At 49.8% G+C, this 7503-nt stretch overlaps 1 protein-coding gene across 1 annotated transcript in view; it reads right to left on the reverse strand.

The window, feature by feature from the left end:
• The window catches only part of LOC119366621 (disease resistance protein Pik-2-like), a 23571-nt gene extending 16970 nt beyond the window's left edge, over positions 1-6601 (reverse strand). Inside the window, exon 1 of the mRNA XM_037632385.1 lies at positions 5544-6601. The gene's annotated coding sequence lies outside the window, so the exon portion shown is untranslated. The remainder of the gene's footprint in view (positions 1-5543) is intronic.
• Positions 6602-7503: the final 902 nt, after the last annotated feature.

The following is a 7503-nucleotide window of genomic DNA, read 5'->3' on the forward strand; positions in this document are numbered from 1 at the left end:
GCCGCTGCTCTCCCGCCACACGCCGCACCAGCCGCCGCCGCCGCGGCCTCCTTAGCCGCCGCCGCCGCTGATCGCAGCGCATCCTGCTTCCGCACCACACTCCCCACCCGCGCCGCTCCTCCTCCCCCCACCTCGTCAAACCCTACCCGACACCGCCGCCACCCGCCGCCACCGCCGTCGTCTCCTCTCTAGCCGCCGCTGCCGCCGGTTGCCGCTGCTCTCCCGCTTCCGCACCTGCGCCGCCTCCCAACCCGTGTCCTCTTCCCACCCTCGTCGCCTTCCCATCTGCGCCGCCTCCCACCCATGCCGCCTTCCAACCAGCCCTGCCTTTCCACCCGCGTCGACCCCTAACCCGTACCGTCTCCACCTCCCACGCCGCATGCAGATGGCGACAACCAGGGCCACCCACACCGCTCTCTACGCCGGAACATACACGGCGGTCCGCCACCGCCGCCCTTGCTAGCGCCCACTGCGCCGCGGTTCCCTCTGACTGAGGCCTCCTACGGCTCGTAACCGCCGCCCGCGGGATTCTTCCAGGGGCTGTCGCCCCAGCCGGCCTCCTATGATCGCCGTCGTGGTTACCGTCGTGGTCGGAAGGGCACTGGCCAAGACGGGCCCGCCCCGCCAGCAGCAGGCCACGACGCCTTGGGCTGCGGCCATCCATCAGGCGCTGATCGTAGCGCCCCAGCAGCAGGCGCCTTACGCCGTGCCGCAGCAGCCGGCCCCTTATGCCGTGCTGCAGCAGATGGCCCCCTACGTCGTGCCGCCGCAGCTGGCCGGTGCCGGCTCCGCGGCTCTGGTCCCCATGACGATGGCCTGCGGCTATGTTCTGCCCGCCCCGGTCTCACCGCCATGGGACCCTACTTCTTTGGCTGCACTGCACTCGGCCCCATCACCGGCGGCGCTTGGTACCGGCGACGCTTGGTACATGGACTCGGGCGCCACTGCCCACATGACATCTCATCCCGGTACTCTAACCTCCTTCAATCCGGTTCGTACTCCTACTCGCATCACCGTTGGTAACGGTTCCACTTTACCTATCACACATGTTGGTCGTACTTCGTTTCCTTCTACATCTACGCCTATCACTATGTCTGATATTCTTGGTTCTCCTGATTTAGTTAGGAAATAGGAACCATGTATATGTTCGTCGTCTTGCTCGTGAGAATTCCATTACCATTGAATTTGATGCTGTTGGTTTTTCTGTGAAGGACACCCGTACTCGGATGGTCCTTCACCGATGTGATTGTCCTGACGAGCTCTATCCAATACACTCCTCCGCCACTGCCTCCACCACTCCAGTCGCCCTCGCCGCAGGTGTCGACCTCTAGCATGCTCGTTTGGGACACCCGAACCCCACCACTTTGCGTCACATTCTTAAGAGTTTTTCATTCTCATGCAATAAGATCGACGACCATACTTGTGAGGCTTGTCATCTCGGCAAGCACGTTCGTCTTCCCTTTAGCACATCTACCACTACTTCCACTTTTCTTTTTTAGTTATTGCATAGTGATGTTTGGAAATCCCCGGTTGCAAGAAACACGGGCTACCAAATAGCTATACTATTTGGTGATCTTAGATGATTTCTCTCATTATGTATGGACATTTCATCTTCGTCGCAAGTCCGACGCTCTTGCCACACTCACCGCCTTTTATTCCTATGTCACGACACAGTTTGGTCGTCCTATCCTTGCATTCCAAAATGACAACGGAAAAGATTTTGACGACGTTGTTGTTCATAACCTTCTAGCCTCCCACGACACTATCTTCCGCCTTACTTGTCCCTACACGTCCCAACAAAATGGTCGTGCCGAGCGTATCCTTTGCATTCTTAATGACCGCGTCCGCACATTGCTTTTTCACTCTAACGTGCCTCCCCGGTTTTGGCCGGATGCTCTCGCCACCGCCACCCTCCTCATCAACATCCGCCCATGTCACCCACGCTGAAACTACGCCCCTCACCATCTCCTCCTTGGTGCGCCCCATCTTATGGTGGCCTCTGCATCTTCGGCCGTCTCTGCTACCCTAGCATCGCCGCCACTGCGCCTTATAAACTTGCACCCCGCTCTGTTGCTTGCATCTTTCTCGGCTATCCACCTAACACAAAAGGCTACCGCTGCTACGACCCTGTATCACATCGTGTGTTCACATCCCGACATGTTACTTTAATGAGAAGATATTATCGTTTCAGCAGCAGGTGCCTCTTGTTGCCCGGTCACCGTCAACCACCGGCGGCCCTTTGGCGACCCCGTCAGCTCGACAGCCTTGTGCGGCTCTCAGACCGCCTCCAGGCTTTGGTGGCCCTCGCACCATGGGACGAACCGCCTCGCCAACTGGCTCCCCGTCTGCCTTGCCGGCCGCCTCGCCAACCGGCTCTCCGGCGACGAGTATCTATTATTTCTAATACACTACACTGTGTTTCTATTCCTACGTATGCTACCGAGCTAGGAGTTGATCCTCAGGCTGATTTTGCGAATCGACGTGAGTCTCAGGGGCTACTACGCTCAGCAGTTTCATGTTTTCCTTCAGGTGCATCTCGGGTTTTAGACTGACACACACCTTGAGGGCTACAGGTTATACATATTGACATCGAATAAATTTACATGCGTCGGAAATAAAATCCGCAAACAATCAGCCCATGACCGAGGTGCTGAACCACCTCGAAAGCATTTCAGGATATAGCTCGGATGCAAGTGGCTGGCTCCATAGAGGGCATTTCTGGCATTAAGTTCGGCTAAACTCCTTCGACTTTTTTGAGCCAAGGTGATCTATGACACCTCAGATATAGCCTGGCGTTGGAGCTCGGATACTCTCCAGCGTTGGAGCTTGGATACAGTCCTGCGTTGGAGCTCGGATACAGTTCGGCGTTGGTGCTCGGCTACAAAGGATACCTCAAATGCGGTCCGGTGTTGGGACACCGCACGGGAACAACCTCAAACCCGAGGTGTGGCATAAAAATAATAAGGAATTGTTGAAGGCCGAAGACTTAAAGGGGCTCCTCGGATACCCGATGTGTAAACTCTTCGAATTCACTTTGGTGATCCTCAAAATTAAAGATGAGAAGATTTGTTGAACCAGTTTTCAAGACCGACGACCGAAGACGAAGAACAGTTCGGAAGAATCGAGGAGCGTCCCCAACTTGCAGACCGATTCAGGGGGGCTACTGACGGTGTCCTGGACTAGGGGGTGCCCACCACGTCATCCCCCGACCAGCTGGATCGGGCCGAGGACCCCCATTGTGGCTCAATCATGGGCCAGTTCAGACAGCCCCTGCCGCATACAAGGAAGACTCCACAAGACTTGGCGCCCAAGACGAGGACTCTCCTAAACCCTAGGCCTTCGATGTGTTATATAAACCGAGGCCAGGCTAGTCCATAGACAGTATGATATTCATTAGATAAATCTCTTGGTAGACACATGTACTCTGTACTACACCCCATATGAATATAATCAAAAGCAGGATGTAGGGTTTTACCTCCATCAAGAGGGCCCGAACCTGGGTAAAATCCCGTGTCCATGTTACCATCGCTCCAAGACGCCTAGTTTAGGACCCCTACTAAGAGATATGCCGGATTTGACACCGACCCCCCCCCCCCTTCTGTACTCATATATACGTGCCTGGTGCACCGATCAATTCATTGTGCTACACATCCTATTCTTTCCCTTCTACTCCCTCCGCCCCATAATATAAGACGCTTTTGACACTAGTGTAGTATCAAAAAACGTCTTACATTATGGGACGAAGGGAGTACAACTCCCTCTACCGCGCGATGCACAACACCATGGAGCCAACGGTACACAGACACAAGCATCGTCCTTGAGATAGCCGCCGGGACCTAGCTTCCTTTGGCGAGCGGCCAAATCTCGTGTGTCGAGCGCGAGGCGCGGAAGATCCTAAGATACTCTGGAGCTTTCTGGTATGGCTTCTAGCGTGTGTCGAGCGCGAGGCGCGACGAGGAATTAAGGACGGCAGGCGAGGGCGGTGACGGCAACGAGAATGGACGGCAAGGGCCGCGAGGACGGACGGCAGGGACGGCGACCGGTGACGTGGACGGCCGGCGAGGGCGACGTCCATAGAATATGTGCCCGGCGAGATGAGGCAGACCCATGAGATGCGGGGGACCCTTCTCACAGACTCATGAAGAAGATGCAGTGGATGGTTACGATCCATGAAATCCGACGGCTGCAGGCCGACCGACCCAAATTTGGGCCGGTGCGCCGGTGCATATCACCGGCCTTTCTGAAAGGTCATCTTTGCTGAAAACAATATGGAGAAGAGTGACTCGCAAGGAAGTTTCTCGTGGTGGGCCGGAGGGCAGAGTGTGCCCAAAAGAATGTTGGTCTACGGGGCTAACCTAGTGAGTAGCCTGCTGTAACTACTGCAAGTACCATTGTTACATAAGCAATAAGAGGAAAACACGAGGCACAATATGTGCCTCTAACTAAATTCGATATGACGTGTTTGTCTGAGTGTGTTCTGCAGCCGACCCTTGTGCGATTGTTTGGGAGACCGTGTGTTCGCTCTGTCGGAAGTTAGCATTGGTGCAATTGAGATCCAGAGCTTGATCAAACTACATCCTGTGATAGATCTAGGAATATTTCTTTGGCATTGATGCAATAGAAATTTATATAGCCTCCTCACCTTCAGTTTTGACTTATAAAACTACACATTCTGAAAAAGTAGATTGCCTTACTAGATGCGTGCAATATACATCTATGGTTCTTTTCTCAGAATTTTTGGGCCAAGGTTGGATCACATTTTCTAGATGCAGTGACGGTGATTTGTTCCTTGTCTTATAAACTGTGCACGGTCATAATTTTTTCTTACCTTTTACTTCATTGTAAAAATGACTTAACTATGTCAAAATACAAACAACTAGTTTAAGGATTAATCCTTTGTTTCTTTTGACGTCTTAATTAGACGTAGCGGTGGTGCATGAGTTTTAATTACGTTTCCATTCACTACTTCTTTGGGCATGATGCGTGCAGGCATACATTCATCTTGCTCTCTCTTTACTCATTAGATATGATATTACATCATATTTTATATAGGGATAATGATTAAGATATATATAGTACAAGGTGGAGCACTGAATCTGCCCAAATATGAACTCGCAGCACTATTTGATACTCCGTGGGAGTATGATGTTAGACTTGTCACAATGGAATATCATACTGTAGTATCATGTATATGATACTACCTCCACAATACATAGTATCATGTGAGCTCATTTATTGTCATGCATTACACATAGTATTAGTACATTTTTTAATATGACATGCTATCATATTATGATATGCAGGTTTCTTTTCTCTCAGATAATTGTGTGCCGCCACAAAAAAAATGTCTAGTTGTCATGTATGATAATACCACCATTATGACCAGCCTTAATCTACACTATTTATTGGCATTAAAATTCTTAGATATTTTACACACATGTTATGATTACCTATAAAATGAAGTGGGAAAAAGCATGGACAAAGTAATTTATAGAAAGTGTACGTACTAATAAATTAAAGTTTTCCGGGTCTTAGGGCGTTACCTCATTATGAAATGCACAAAGATAGTGACCACCTGTCATCTCTCTGAGCATTGATACCTGGTATTGGTCCGCTGCGAAAAGAATTGCATCCCCAATCTGCTTGGTGGACACGACAATCCGGCTGCCATTGTTATTATCTGGCAGGTGTGTTATGATGCTATCCCACTCCACAGCATTGCATATTCCTTCTAGGATGACCAGATATTTCTGCGCAGTCAATTGCTTCATGGGATCATCTTCAGAAGTCTTGCCCTTGAAGTCGCCACCTTGGCAAAATAGAGTGCTGTTTTGTAACTGAGTCTGCAAGTTCTTGAGAAACTCATCAAGGTTGAATGGATGTGTCAGCTTTACCCAGGCAAATACTTCAAAAATCTTGCTGATTTTTGCGTCGCAATACGCCTTATTAATGATTTGAGCCCCCTCAATATCAGATCCTGAACTTGCCCACAATGAGATTACTTGAAGGTCATTGCCCTCATTGGTTATCAACTTTTGGACGTTGCAAAAACCACGGTGCTTCCCATTGGCCTCCCATATAGCTCCATCAGGATGTGGATCATTGATGAGCTGGTGGTGGGGAGCTCCTCAGCCGATGAGACAGGATTGGAGCCAGAGTCGCTTATAAGGTTGTAGCGAGTGTTCCTCTGGCTCACCTCCTCGACCCTCGTCTTGAGCTTCTTCAAATCAGCAACCGCCCTGTTGAGGTCTCGAGTCCGAGGTGGTGCCATGCAGGATGGCACCAGGCGCCACACCCAGTTCCAGTTCGAGTCGTTATCCAGGTGGATAACGAACTCGACGCAGTCTTCGACATCGAAGGCCAGGTCTCGGAGCTGCCGCACCCAGGTCTTCACCACTTCATCCCTGGCACGCTCCTTACTGGCGACTTCCAGAAAGGATTGCATCATTCCAAATTCCCCAGTGATGAATGCCAGGTCTAGCTGCGCTGCTGCCTTCAGGTTGTTCTCTTCATCGATCGCGAACCGGACCCTGCTCAGGGTCCCCTCCACCGCCGTCTTGGCTAAGCCAAGCGTGAAGTCCGCCATTGCTGCTCTCCCACTTTCTCTCTCTTGTGTGTTTTGTGTTTGTGGTGTCGCTACCAACTGATGGATGGTGGCTAATGCTGCGAATTGTGCATCAACTCGCACAACTACATGGGATTATAAGGAAGCCCGAGAGAGGCAGTTGTAAGATCGCAAATTCAAGAATAGTTTACGGACACTTGGAGGTCGCCTGATGCACGCAAGTTGATGAAAGCGGGAATACCGGAATCTTTGGATCGGAATGGGTGACGTGCAGTGCTGCCTCAAGTCAAGGAATCTAACTTGCATCACGGCCAATAGAGCTGGAGTTACTTAAATACGCCATAGGAAAGACCTAAGGCTAGTCATAGTGGGAAGTAACTTAAGAGTAGTGTCATGCATATAACACTACTGCATTTTATTATTCCCTCGGTTTATTTTTAGTCCGCGTATAAAATTTGGTTGAAGTCAAACAACACAAAGTTTGACCAAATTTATATAAAAATACAAACATCTACAATAGTAAAATTATATAGTATGAAAATACATTTCATGTTGCATCTGATAATATTGACTTCTTATTGCGAATGTTGATATGTTTTAATATAAAGTTAGTCAAATTTTACAAAGCTCAATTTGGACCGAATTTGATATGCAGACTAAAATGAAACAGAGGGAGTATCTTTATTGTGCAGACTAACATAGAAGTAATATCATAGATGGTTGCATTTATTAGATTGTGGACCCATTTTGTTTTGGGTTGCGTTATGTTACAGTAACGTATTATGTTACTCTAAACACGGCTCTCAACATAAAGTACATGCCACACAAGCAAACTTGTCTTGAAATACATTATGTTACTAGCCAAGTTACTTCCACTATGACCAGACTAAGCACAGTTCAGCTGCTTATGGTACGAATCACTTTTTTGCTTGAGATGT

This window comes from Triticum dicoccoides, chromosome 2B, assembly GCF_002162155.2.
Source record: "Triticum dicoccoides isolate Atlit2015 ecotype Zavitan chromosome 2B, WEW_v2.0, whole genome shotgun sequence".
Lineage (NCBI taxonomy): Eukaryota > Viridiplantae > Streptophyta > Magnoliopsida > Poales > Poaceae > Triticum > Triticum dicoccoides.